We start from the raw sequence: 14,106 nt of genomic DNA, 5'->3' as shown, positions 1-14,106 counted from the left end.
TTATTTATTTTTTCCAGAAGGAGTCTTGCTCTGTCATCCAGGCCGGAGTGCAGTGGCACGATCTCGACTCACTGCAATCTCCACCTCCCTGTTTCAAGCGATTCTCTTGCCTCAGCCTCGCGAGTAGCTGGGACTACAGGTGTACGCCACCACACCCAGCTAATTTTTGTATTATTAGTAGAGATGGGGTTTCACTATGTTGGCCAGGCTGGTCTGGAACTCCTGACCTCGTGATCCGCCCACCTTGGCCTCCCAAAGTGCTGGGATTACAGGTGTGAGCCACTGTGCCCAGCTATTCTCCTATTAATAATTCAGATGTTAGGTCATAGAAGTACCATAGGATTTTGGAGCTGGCAACTGGAGCTGGGAGTTGTTGCATGCATTGCTCAAGGCCACTTAACTTAGCTCAGTGCTTCTCAAACTGTATCACACATCAGAATCACTTGGAGGACTTGTTAAAACACAGATAGCGGGGCTCCATCTCCAGGGTTTCTGATCCAGTATGCAATGGGTAGTCTGAGAATCTGCATTCCTAACAAATTTCTAGGTATTACTGATGCTTCCGGTCCAGGAACTACATTTTGAGAACCACTGTCTTAGTTAATTGTAGGGACAAGGTATAGGAGGCAACTTTCAGACAGTCCTGTACTTTTTCCAAGGGGGCTCTTCTTTAGGGTACAGATTTTATGCTAAGGTTATAAAAGCCATACTTGTGCCTTTAATAATAAGAAGGGTTTCTTCTCTTGACATCCTGAAAGGGGAGAATTTCACTGAAGGTAGAGCTGAAAGGATGAGCTTTGGAATCAGGCAGATCTGGATAAAGAATCAGGCAGTCCACAGATTAGCTTTGTGACCTTGAACAAATTACTTAGTTTATTTGAGTCCCAGTTTCTTAATCTGCATATTAGGAGTTATTAGTTCTGAATATTTGAGATTTCTGAGGAATAGTCTAAGAACTATTTGACATAGAGTTATAAGATTGGAAACATTTAACTAATAGAGCATCTAAATTAGCATTTACTAATCTTCATTTTTCAGGTGTGGAAACAAAGGTCTAGGGACGGTAAATGTCTCAGTCAGGATCTCATGGCATATGGCAGAAGGAGGACCAGAACCTGGTCTTTTAATGGGATTTGTTTTGTTTTACTCCTTCACGTTGGATGAATATTTCCAAACTAGACACCACTTCGAAACTAAACATTTTGATAGTGGAAGTTTGTTCACATGGCAAGGTGGAAATTTAGGGCTTATGGCAAGCATTTTAGAGAGCCGTATTAGCTAAATTTTATGATTTAATCCACTTTTCATAACACCATTCCTTATACAATGTTGTACATTATTAATAGTAAGATAATAAAACATGTATTCTGCTCACACCTAACTACTAAAATAAAATTTATAGGAAGTAAATTGATTTTTTTTTTCTTTAAAGTAGATTTTCAAAGTGGTCTCTTTTTTTTTTGGCATATAACATATTGCAAAAGGGGTATGGCTATTTATAGAATTGCTGTCTACACTATTACAAATGATTATATTTGAGAAAGAAGAGATTAGTAGATGGGAAAACAATTTCTACATGAAGCGGAAAAAGTTTTAAGTGTGTTGGTCAAATGAAAGTAAATGTTTGAAAGGGAAAAAAATGCAACTTAAAGGATTCACTCAAGCTGTACTTGCACTTGTTTGGGAAGAATAAAAATTAGAGTGTTTTAAGTCCCTGCTATTCAGGAGGCTGAGATGGGAGGATCCCTTGAGTCCAGGAGTTTGCATCCAGCCTGGGCAACATAGCAAGACCTCATCTCTAAAAAAGTAAAATAAAATGAGAGTGTTTTAGAGTCAGGTAAATCTCCTTATCTAGCAGACATAGACCCTGGGATGCAGAGATGTTGAGAGTTATGCTGAATTGAGCAAATGATCATGGCAGAGGGGGATGAGGCCCAGGACTTCTCAACTCTAGTTCGGTGCTTTTGGCACTGTGACCAGCTTGTCATCAGCATTTTCAGTTTTGAGTTTAATATTTTGGAGAAGCCATGAAATAAAGGGTCATTGTTATCTACTAAGAGACTGTGGTATGCCTTGATGCTCTATTATTATTTATTTTGAAATGAGCCAACTGTTTTACACCCGTTAAAGAAAAAAAATTACCAAAGTACTTGTTAAGATGGGAAGGCAGACTAAATTCAAGAGGGGGCCATGGTGATAGCTAAAGGGACCATTGAAATGAGGCGTTGCAGCAGGGGAGAGAGATTAGACTCAACTCCAACAAGGACCAGTGGAGATTTACAACCAAGGAGTAGGGTGGCAGTCAGCAGGTGGAAAATTACTAAGAGAAAGCATCAAACATAAGAGTGCGTGGCTAAACCGACCGGATAGGATTATTGCTGAAGGCAGGTCAGAACGGCGAGATATTGAGGGTGGTCAGACACACTAAGGATGGGACATTTTTGATAAACCGATTTAGAATAATTCTTGTTCAGATTGGATTCTACAAGGACAGAGAGGGAAGCCCAAGACTGGGCCTAGTCAAACAGAGAACTCAGAAGAGACTGACTAAAGTTTTGGCCAAAGGAGAGAGTCTTTGTCACACGTAAGTCAACACTTTGTTTATACTAAGAGTAGGGCCAATGATGTATTTTATAAGTTACTTTGATCGAAGGAACATTGCCATTAAGTGGCCACTAGCTGGCTAAGTAGACAAGAAAGAGACCTCTTCTCACAACTATTTAGTTACCTGTTTGAAGCTTCGGTATCAAGATTTACTCAGTGATACAGATACTCCCACATGGCAAGAATTTTTAACTGCCTTGGAAGGACATACTGACATGTAACAGATCAGTGGGTGAAAAAGGGGGCATGTTCACAGCTATGGGGCAGCGAATTGTGCATATCAGGGAACCTGTGTTATCTACCCAGCACCTGAAAATTAACAATACTCACTGGTAGAATGGTGTCCTCCCAGGGAGAGAATGGAAAATCTTTTTAAAAAGCCAGTTTGATCCTAGTCAAAATTTACAATGTGTTTGTCCTCAGATGATTTGCAGCTCATCTTCATAGGCCTGAAAATCTGAAAATAAATTATTTTGAAGTGATGATATAAATTATGCATGAGTATCAATTGAATATTCAAGGATAATGAGTTTATAGAATACAAGAGAGTGTTTCTTTTGAGATGTTGCAATACTGCTATTGTTAGATTCAGGGCCCAGCTGATTGCTTATAGAGAGCCTTTGTGCAAATTTGAAAAAGGCACCCCCTCTGGGTGATGCAGCCCTGTGGGTACATGATTTGGCTCGTAGAGCTTGAACTGGGTCTTTGCTCCCTTTTGTTCCACTGGCTGGGTGCCTTTCTGCAATGCACAAACTGTGCTTCCCTCAACAGCAGCCCCAGTTGCTACTGGAAATGTGTGCCAGCAGAAAAGATGTAAAGGCTTGAAGTGCTTGCATTAGTTGTTAGAAAGTATTTGAAATTTGTAGGCTAGGTGCGGTGGCTCATGCCTGTAATCCCAGCACTTTGGGAGGCCATGGCAGGTGGATCATTTGAGGTCAGAAGTTCAAGACCCAGCCTGGCCAACATGGTGAAAACCCATCTCTACTAAAAATACAAAAATTATCCGGGTGTGGGGGCACACGCCTGTAGTCCCAGCTACTAGCGAGGCTGGGGTGGGAGAATCACTTGAACCTGGGAGCCAGAAGTTGCAGTAAGCCGAGATCATGCCACTGCACTCCAGCCTGGGCAACAGAACCAGACACTGTCTCAAAGAAAAAAAAAAAGAAGAAAAGTAATATGTAAAAGTAAGTGGTTCCTTCTCTTACCCCAACACAGAATGTTATTTGCAAGAGATAGTTTCAGTTCAGTTCTAAAATACCATGAAAGCAAGTGGTGCCTTCATGATGGAGAGTTGAGATCTGTCTTGGTGTATATATTTCCCAAAAAAAGCACAGCTGGTGAGGGCACACTTCCCTAGCCAGAAGCAAACAACTCAACATCTGGAAAACTTAGATTTTTGGCACCAGAATGGCCTCATTTGCCACCTGTTGCAGTGACACAGGAAGAGAAAAGCTGGCTGTATCGTGTCGGGTGCGGCTTTAAAACTCTTTACACACACCTAGATGGACTGGAACTTAGGAGTGGTGAGTGTTAGCATTAAAAAGTATATGGGTTTCAATGTCAATTTTTCCTCCTAGAACCATTATAATGCCATGGCAGTGAAAGCAGAACCACAGGAATGAATCGAATTCTGACTTTCTGGTTTCAGCACAGAATGGAGGACACACACATCTTATTTCTCCTGCTAAGTACAGCTAGAGGCCCTGGATATTGTATATAAAACAAGTACAAGAAGTTTCTAAAAGGGAGAGAGAAGATGAGCTTGGCTAGGGATCATGGAATTTCTTCTTGCTTCATATAGCCCAAACTGGGTGCTAGAGAAACAGGCAATTAGAAAATGCTAACAGGTGCAGTCAAAAAAGGCCTAATAACAGTCTGCTCTCTAACTACAGGACAAGAAAAGGGGCAGCATAAGCAATCAACAGAGCAAAGAGACAACCAACAGAATGGAAGAATATATTTGCAAACTAGACACCTGAGAAGGAGTTAATACCCAAAATATATGATACCCAAACAACTCAAAACAAAACAAAAAAAAACAAAAACCAAATAACCCAATTTAAAAATGGGCAAAAGACCTGAATAGATATTTATTTCTCAAAAAAAAAAGCCCATGCAGATGACCAACTAATATATGAAATAAATGTTCAACATCACTAATCATCAGGGAAATACAAATAAAAACTACAATGAGATGTGACTTTACTCCAGTTAGAATGGCTACTATCAAAAAACCAGAAGACAACAAGTGTTGGCAAGGATGTGGAAAAAAGGCAGCCCTTACACACTGCTGGTAGAAATGAAAATTAGTGTACAAAAATTAGCCAGGCATGGTGACACAGGCCTATAGTCCCAGCCAGTTGGGAGGCTGAGGCAGGATAATCGCTTGAACCCAGGAGGCAGAGGCTGCAGTGAGCCAAGATCACACTACTGCACTCCAACCTGGGTGACAGAGTGAGACTCTGTCTCAGACAAAAATAAATCAATAAACAAAAGAGAGGAAAATTAGTACAGCCCCTATGAAAAACAATATGGAGATCTTCAAAAAATTAAAAATAGAATTACCATCTAATTAGCAATCTTACTACTGGGTGATATACCCAAAGGAAATAAAATCAGTATGTCGAATACTGCATATTCAGTAAATTTAAAAAGTAATCTAATTCAGTAAATTAAAAAAGTTGTTAAATTCAGGATTTAACAACTTTTTAAATTTCACATATGTGATTTCTCTCATACATGAAATTTAAAAGGTTGTTTTTTAAAACAACTACCCCAGCCAAATACCATAGAAAAAAATGTGACCCATTCGCAACCTGCACCAAAAGCCAAGAGGGAGCCTAGACTTATGTCCTTGCACCGTTACAACAAAACAACTCCCTTCTCCTCCCTGTTCATGGTGTTAGAGAAGACCAAGTGGGGAGCTGGGACTTTTCTCCCGACCTTAAGTGATGGGAACACTCCCCAACTTCTGCTTGAGGTGTCAGTAAAGACCACGTGGGGTATTAAAAAGCTCCCAGTAAGGAAAAGTGCAGGTCCTGATGGCTTCACTGCTGAATTATACCAAACATTTAAAGAACTATTACCAATACTACTCAAACTATTCTGAAAAATAGAGGAAGAGGGAATACTTCTAAACTCATTTTCCAAGGCCAGTGTTACCTTGATACCAAAACCAGACTAAGACACATTTAAAAAAAAAAAAGGAAAAGAAAAAAAAACTATAGGCCAATAGCTCTGATGAATATTGACGCAGAAATCCATAACAAAATGCTAGCAACCCAAATTTAACAACACATTAAAAACATCATTCATCATGACCAAGTGGGATTTATCCTTGGGATGCAAAGAAGTTTCAACATATGCAAATGAATCAATGTGATACATCACATCAACAGAATGAAGGACAAAAACCATATGACATTTCAGTTGATGCAAAAAAAGCATTTGATTAAATTCAACATCTCTTCAAGATAAAACCCTAAAAAACAAGGTATAGAAGGAAAATGCCTCAATATAGTAAAAGCCATATATAACTGATGACAGATCCACAGCTAATATCATAGTGAAAAGGGAAAACCTGAAGGCCTTTCCTCTAAGATCTGGAACCCGACAAGTATGCCCATTTTCACCACCATTATTCAACATAGTACTGGAAGCCCTAGCTAGAGCAATCAGACAAGAGAAAGAAATAAAGAGCATTCAAATTGGAAAGGAAGAAGTCAAATTATCCTTATTGGCAGATGACATGATTTTATATTTCAAAAAACCCGAAGACTGCACCAAAAACTATTGTAACTGATAAATTTAGTAATATTGCAAGATATAAGATCACTTACAAAAATCAGTAGCATTTCTATATGCCAACAGTGAACAATATGGAAAAGAAATTTAAAAAGGAATCCCATTTACAATCACCACAAATGAAATTAAATACTGAAGAATTGTGAACAGGAAGTATCTGAGACAGGTCTCAATAATTTAGAAAGTTTATTTTGCCAAGGTTAAGGACATGCCTGAGACACAACCTCAGAAGGTCCTGATGACATGTACCTAAGGTGGTCAGGGTACAGCCTGCTTTTATACATTTTAGGAAGACATGAGACATCAATCAATATGTGCAAGACGTACCTTGGTTCAGTCCAGAAAGGTTGGACAACTGGAAGTTCAGTCCAGAAAGGTTGGAACAAAAGCCGCAAAGGCATTACACAAAAGGGTATCAGGAGGGGCGTGATGCAGGGCTAATAGGAAAAAAGAGGAGATGGAACTAAAATAGATTTGCAATATAATAAATGATAATTTTTTAAAGGGTATCATTCACCAATGGGACCCACACAGACATACCAAGAGCTACGATCAAGCGTAAAGACATCGTTACCTTACTTCTGTCACGTGTCTTACGTCGCACTACTCCACCCTGGGTGACAGAGCGAGACTCTGTCTCAAAAAAAAAAAAAAAAAAAAAGAGAGAAAAAGAAAAAAGAAAGACAGGGAAAAAATGATTATTGTTTATAAGACTGTTTATTCAAACATTATCTCCTTTAGTTCTTATAAGAACCCAGCAAGAAGACATTAACCTCTTTATAGAGAAGAACAAAGAGATTCAGAAAAATTAAGGTTTGTGCTGGGTCCTTCCCAGCTGAAGCAGTCACACAACTGACACAAAAATCTGATATTCTTTCCACTTAGGTATCTCATAAAGCATAGAAACTTCATCTCATTTTGAGGTCTTAGCTGCCAATGTATAGGGGAAAATATCAACTGACTTTATGTCAATCAAACTAAAATCTTTTGTTAAGTGACATAGAGTATAAATGAGAACATGCAGTGTTCCAGAATACATTTTTGTTGTTGTTGTTGTTTGTTTGTTTGTTTTTTGAGACAGAGTCTCATTCTGTTGCCCAGGCTGCAGTGCAGTGGCGCGATCTCAGCTCACTGCAAGATCCACCTCCCGGGTTCACGCCATTCTCCTGCCTCAGCCTCCCGAGTAGCTGGGACTACAGGCGCCCGCCACCACGCCTGACTAATTTTTTTTCTTTTTCTTTTTTCTTTTTTGTATTTGTAGTAGAGGTGGGGTTTCACTGTGTTAGCCAGAATGGTCTCGATCTCCTGACCTCGTGATCCACCTGCCTTGGCCTCCCAAAGTGCTGGGATTACAGGCATGAGCCACCACACCCGGCCAGAATAAGTATTTTTTATCCCAAAGTTATGTTTTTTTTTTTCTTCTTCTTCTTTTTTTGAGACAGAGTCTCACTTGGTCGCCTGGGCTGGAGTGCGGTGGTGCTATCTTGGCTCACTGCAACCTCTGCCTCCCGGGTTCAAGTGATTCTCCTGCCTCAGCCTCCCGAGTAGCTGAGATTACAGGCTCCAGCCACTATGCCCAACTAATTTTTTATATTTTTAGTAGAGACAGGGTTTCACCATTTTGGCCAGGCTGGTCTTGAACTCCTGACCTCGTGATTCGTCCACCTCAGTCTCCCAAAGTGCTGGGATTACAGGTGTGAGCCACCATGCCCGGTTCAAAGTTATGTCTTATTCAATATTTAATAGCTTCAAAGATTGCTCTTCTTGATTATTTTCCCTCATTTTAACATATGCACCAGGCACGAGAATGGTCCCTGCTCTTGAGGAGACTGAAAATTTGGGGGGAATATGGATATGCCATTTGTTGTATTTCTGGGCACATTGAGTCTGTTACCAGTTTTACTCTAATCTTCTCAGTAACGAGAAAATTGATGAGGTGTTTCCGAGTCTTTAACTGTTATGTTTTTCCTCCCAAGTCACGAAAATCAACCTCTCACTGTGTGATCCTTACTTTATACCCAGAATACTCCCATACACTTTCAATTAAAAACCTGGTGAACAGTTACTCCAAGTAAGGCTTTGTATACAGCATGTAAGACCTTCTGGGAAGGTATACATTTCTCTTGCCCTTCTTTCCCTAGCCAGTCAAAAAGGCTGATCTGGAAATTGACTGAGCAAAAATATATCAATCTATTAACTTCCCTTCCCCCAAGAACAAAAAAAAATCAGAACAGCATCCTTTCTATGTCTATTTTTATTCTTCTTTTTTCCTTTTGTCTCAACACTCTTCCCTTATCCAAATAAGTTTTGCCACTTAGTATTTTCCTGGTGTTTTCCTCCCTGCCCCACTCCCACACCCCATTTGATTACAAGAATCTGAGAATAGTCTATAATTCTCAGGGTATGTGCAAAACACTTTCAGCATGGGTTCAGTTAGTTTTTTATCTTGTTCACAAGAGAAAATCTGGGAAAGTCTTTAGTCCCTTCGAAGACAGTGTGACTTGAATCTGATAAGGTTGTGGCAAGCAGTTTGACTTGAATTTGATTTTACTTTTTTGGCATCTTCTTCAGAATCTCTTTGTTCTCTGGAGTTGTGTTTAACAATGCTATGCCTTAGGCATGCTCAGTTGTGTTTGAATTAAAAATATGATGTAATTCAATGTCACATTGACATGATAGTGAAAAGGGAATGTCCTTGCATACTCTCTTACTTTATTCATCCACCAAATTGAAGTCTGGCAATAGAAAAAAAAATGTATTATCTTGGCAATGTACCTACATGCTTCTTACAATATGTTTTCTGGGGCACTCCAAATTCAGTCAGTTAATTTAAATAAATAGAATCTGACTAGCCCCACCCTGTCCAACACAGCTGTGTTACAGCAAGTTGGACACTCTTTAACTTCTTGATGAATCCCAGTCAGTTATTTCTTGATAGATTTCACTTCTCAACATGCAATAGTAAGCATGAGTTATGTAGCGATTGCTGTTTATTTTTATTTTCCAAGTTAGAATGATATAACAGCTTGGTAAAATTATCTACTGTTGACTTATTAGGGAAAAGTTTGAATGGGATTCACAAGGAGAGGGAAGAAGAGGAAGAATGGGAGAGATGGGGGTAAAAGTGAGAGGTTAACGATGAAACACATGTTTCTGCATATGTGGAAAGCAGAGAAAACAGCTATAGCGACTAGTATAAAACATAAGCAAAAGCTTCCTAATACAAATTAAGTTCCTTCAGCAGCAAAAGTGTTTCCTTTTTTATTCTTATCAAAAAGCATCAGCCAGGCATGGTGGCTCACACCTGTAATCCCAGCTACTTGGGAGGCTGAGATGGGAGAATCACGTGAAGCCGGGAGTCTAAGACCAACCTGGACAACATACCAAAACCTTGTCCCTAAAAAAAAAAAAAAAAAAAAAGGCAAAAAAGACAAAAAACAATTTAAAAAGCACCAATCCTTTCTTAACAGGCAATAGAATAGCAGACTAATTCAAATACAAAATAGATCATTATGGTTGCACATGACATCAAGGTGAAAATATTTAAGAGCCTAACTGCAGAGGCTGGGTGCAGTGGCTCACATCTGTAATCCCAGCACTTTAGGAGGCCAAGGTGGGAGGATCAATTGAGCTCAGGAGTTCAAGACCAGCCTGAGCAACATAGCAAGACCCTGTCTCTAAAAAAATAAAAAAAAAAACAAGGTTTATCTGCAACATTTTTGCATAAATCCCATTCCTCCCCGTATCCTGTGATATCATAATGTAAGCAAAGTTCTACAGTCCCTAGAATGGAGTGGCTTAGGGCCAAAAAATTTTTTTCAGATCTGCATTTTCTTTTTAATTTTTTAATTTTTTTTTTTTTTTTTTTTTTTTGAGACGGAGTCTCACTCTCTTGCCCAGCCTGGAGTGCAGTGGCTTGATCTCAGCCCACTGCAGGCACCACCTCCCGGGTTCAAGCAATTCTTCCTGCCACAGCCTCCCGAGTAGCTGGTATTACAGGCATGTGCTGCCATGCCCAGCTAATTTTGTATTTTTAGTAGAGACAGGGTTTCACCATGTCGGCTAGGCTGGTCTTGAACTCCTGACCTCAGGTGATCCGCCCACCTCGACCTCCCAAAGTGCTGGAATTACAGGCATGAGCCACCGCGCCCAACCCAGATCTGCATTTTCTTTTTTTTTTTTTTTTTTTTTTTTTGAGACGGAGTCTTGCTCTGCCACCCAGGCTGGAGTGTGCAGTGGCCGGATCTCAGCTAACTGCAAGCTCCGCCTCCTGGGTTCACGCCATTCTCCTGCCTCAGCCTCCCGAGTAGCTGGGACTACAGGCGCCCGCCTCGTCACCCGGCTAGTTTTTTGTATTTTTAAGTAGAGACAGGGTTTCACCGTATTAGCCAGGATGGTCTCGATCTCCTGACCTCGTGATCCGCCCGTCTCGGCCTCCCAAAGTGCTGGGATTACAGGCATGAGCCACCGCGCCCGGCCAGATCTGCATTTTCTTGAATGATTTATACTAGAGAGTTGACTGTTTTCTTGAGAATGCTTAGATTGAACTCTTTTGGAGAAATTCAATATTTTCTGGGTTACCTCACTTTGTCTATAGATATTCCACGGCAAATGATGTATCAGACCATTTTTTCCTGCCTTCACGTGCTGTTAGAGTGTATGTGCTCATGGTACACAATATCATACTTAAATGAAGTGGTAAGGTATATTGAAGTGGAAGGTAAATTGCTTGCCCAATTTATGTCTTTACAGTTTAGATTGTCTTCTCAAGTTATTTGTTTTCCCTTAAATTCTTGAACATGTTTATAACTGTTTTCTATCCCTTGCTAGCTAATTTCATCATTTCTGTCATTTTTAGTTCTGTTCCTATGATTTTTCTCCTGGATATGGGTTGCAATTTGCTGTTTTTTTGTATGTCCGCTAATTTTTCATTGGGTGCTAGACATTATGTATGTGACACTGTTTAGTGTTGAGATTTTGTTGTCCTCTTTTAAAATGTTGAAATTAGTTTTGGCAGGCAGTTGCTACTTTCAGATCACCTTGCTTCTTTTGAAGCCTCGTAAGTTTTATTATATTGAGTTTAGTGTTGCCTTTATCCTAGGACCAATATAGCTGTACTATTAAGGTATAAACTCTCTCAGATCCCCTCTGATGGCCATAAATATTCAGAAAAGTCTTTCTGCCCTGGGTGGACAGAATTCAAATGTCCCCAAGCCCTGTGTGAACTCTTCCTTTACATGCTGGCCTTGTGGAGTTTCACCCTATGCATACAGAGTGGCAGTATGCAGCCAAGAAATCAAGGAGGTCCTTGTGAGGTTTTCTGAGTTCTTTCCCTGCGTAGTTTGCTCCCCTACAGTTTTCTGCACTGGAAATGTTACCTGCCTCAGCCTCACCAAACTAGAATTTCTATCTCTTCATCCTAATGAAATGATAGTCCATTTGACTTTTCTCTCCCTGTGTCACAGTCCAAAAATTGCCTCCAGGTAGCATTGCCGAATTTAACAAATAAGAATACAACATTGCCGGGCGCGGTGGCTCAAGCCTGTAATCCCAGCACTTTGGGAGGCCGAGACGGGCGGATCACAAGGTCAGGAGATCGAGACCATCCTGGCGAACACAGTGAAACCCCGTCTCTACTAAAAATACAAAAAACTAGCCGGGTGACGAGGCGGGCGCCTGTAGTCCCAGCTACTTGGGAGGCTGAGGCAGGAGAATGGCGGGAACCCGGGAGGCGGAGCTTGCAGTGAGCTGAGATCCGGCCACTGCACTCCAGCCTGGGCGACAGAGCAAGACTCCGCCTCAAAAAAAAAAAAAAAAAAAAAAAAAAAAAGAATACAACATTGTATTGTGTACATACTCATATTAAAAATTATTCATTATAATCTGAAATGTGTTGTATATGTGAAATTTAACTAGATGTTCCTATATTATGTCTCACAACCCCACCTCAAGACTGAAAGCCAGTTCAATTGTAGGGCTCATTTTAATTGTATCACTTCTCTCAGGAATCAAAATGTCGAACATACTGTGATTCCAATGTCTGAAAACAGTTGTTTCATGTATGTTTTACAGTCTTCTAGTTGTTTATAGTGGGAGGGTAATTCTGTACCAGTCATTCCTTCTTGCCTAGAAATTGAAGTCCGTAGTACATCTTTAAATTTAAAGAAAGCAAGTAAACAAATAGGATAGCTGGAATTGTTCAGGAATCATTGAAGGAAATAATAAATAAATGCGTCACTTCCACTCATCCTGGGGTACACTACATAGAATTACCTGTTTGAGAAAGAACTAAATTATAATTCAGAGCATCTGCCTTTAATTCAATATTCTTATTTGAAATCACCATTTCTCTTCTGCTTTATGGTCTCATCAGGCTTTAAATGTACCTTAGTTTCAGCTGCTCTGAAGAATGTCAACCTCTCTGGGAAGCCACAATTTATGCCTGGTGAATTATGTGCAGGTCACAGATCCAACATTGTTAGAAAGTGCATCCCTGGCTGGGGCACTGTGGCTCACCCCTGTAATCCCAGCACTTTGGGAGGCCATGGAAGGTGGATCACCTGAGGTCAGGATTTCAAGACCAGCCTGGTCAACATGGTGAAACCCTGTCTCTACTAAAAATACAAAAATTATCTGGGCGTGATGGTGCACACCTGTAATCCCAGCTATCTGGGAGACTGAGGCAGGAGAATTGCTTGAACCCGAGAGGCGGAGGTTGCAGTGAGCTGAGATTGTGCCACTGCACTCCAACCTGGGTGACAGAGCAAGACTCGGTCTCGGAAAAAAAAAAAAAAAAGGAAAGTGCATCACAAATATACCTTGAAAATCTGTGAAATGCAGGCATCTTCATATGGGAGACAGAGTTCATTTTATTTGTATGAGTAAGTACAATTATGACTCTCATATCTTGAGAAATTCAAATAGTGTTCATCAAACAATAGTTACATAGCGTGGTGGAAAGAACTCAGGCCTGGTGAGGATGAGAAGGCAACTATTATTTATTGAGTATCTGCTATATGTCAAGTGTTACACATTCAGTGGTGTGCTGAAGCTGGCCCGTGCTGGCTCATACAGGATTATGAGAGGCAGTGATCAGGAATTTCACCAGCTGGTTGCTAAACCACTGGTAGCTTGGAACTGGCCACTGGATGAATATTTGCACTATAGAAATAACCAAATACTACAAATTAGGGCTTTTCCTTCAACCTCAAGAGTCTATTATTAAATATTTACCAGCCAGGCGCAGTGACTCACACCTGTAATCCCAGCACTTTGGGAGGCCAAGGCGTGCAGATCACCTGAGGTCAGAAGTTCGAGACCAGCCTGGCCAAAACAGTGAAACCCCATCTCTACTAAAAATACAAAAATTAGCCGGGCGTGGTGGCACACACCTGTAATCCCAGCTACTTGGGAGGTTGAGGCAGGAGAATCACTTGAACCAGGGAGGCGGAGGTTGCAGTGATCCAAGATCATACCACTGCACTCCAGCCTGCATGACAGAGGGAGACTCTGTTGCCAAAAATAGGTATATATATATTTACCAGCACACCACTGTCACCTTTTTCATTATAGTTTATTTTCCAAACAAGTCTACAAGATGCATAATAGAATGCAAAGTCTAAACATAGAAAAAAAACTCAGATTACATAAATAACAAGTCCACATTTACCCAGAGAACAAGTAATGAAACTAATTCTA

The sequence above is a fragment of the Rhinopithecus roxellana genome, chromosome 16 (genome assembly GCF_007565055.1).
Source record: "Rhinopithecus roxellana isolate Shanxi Qingling chromosome 16, ASM756505v1, whole genome shotgun sequence".
Classification (NCBI taxonomy): Eukaryota; Metazoa; Chordata; class Mammalia; order Primates; family Cercopithecidae; genus Rhinopithecus; species Rhinopithecus roxellana.
Note: the sequence above shows the minus strand (reverse complement) of the source record.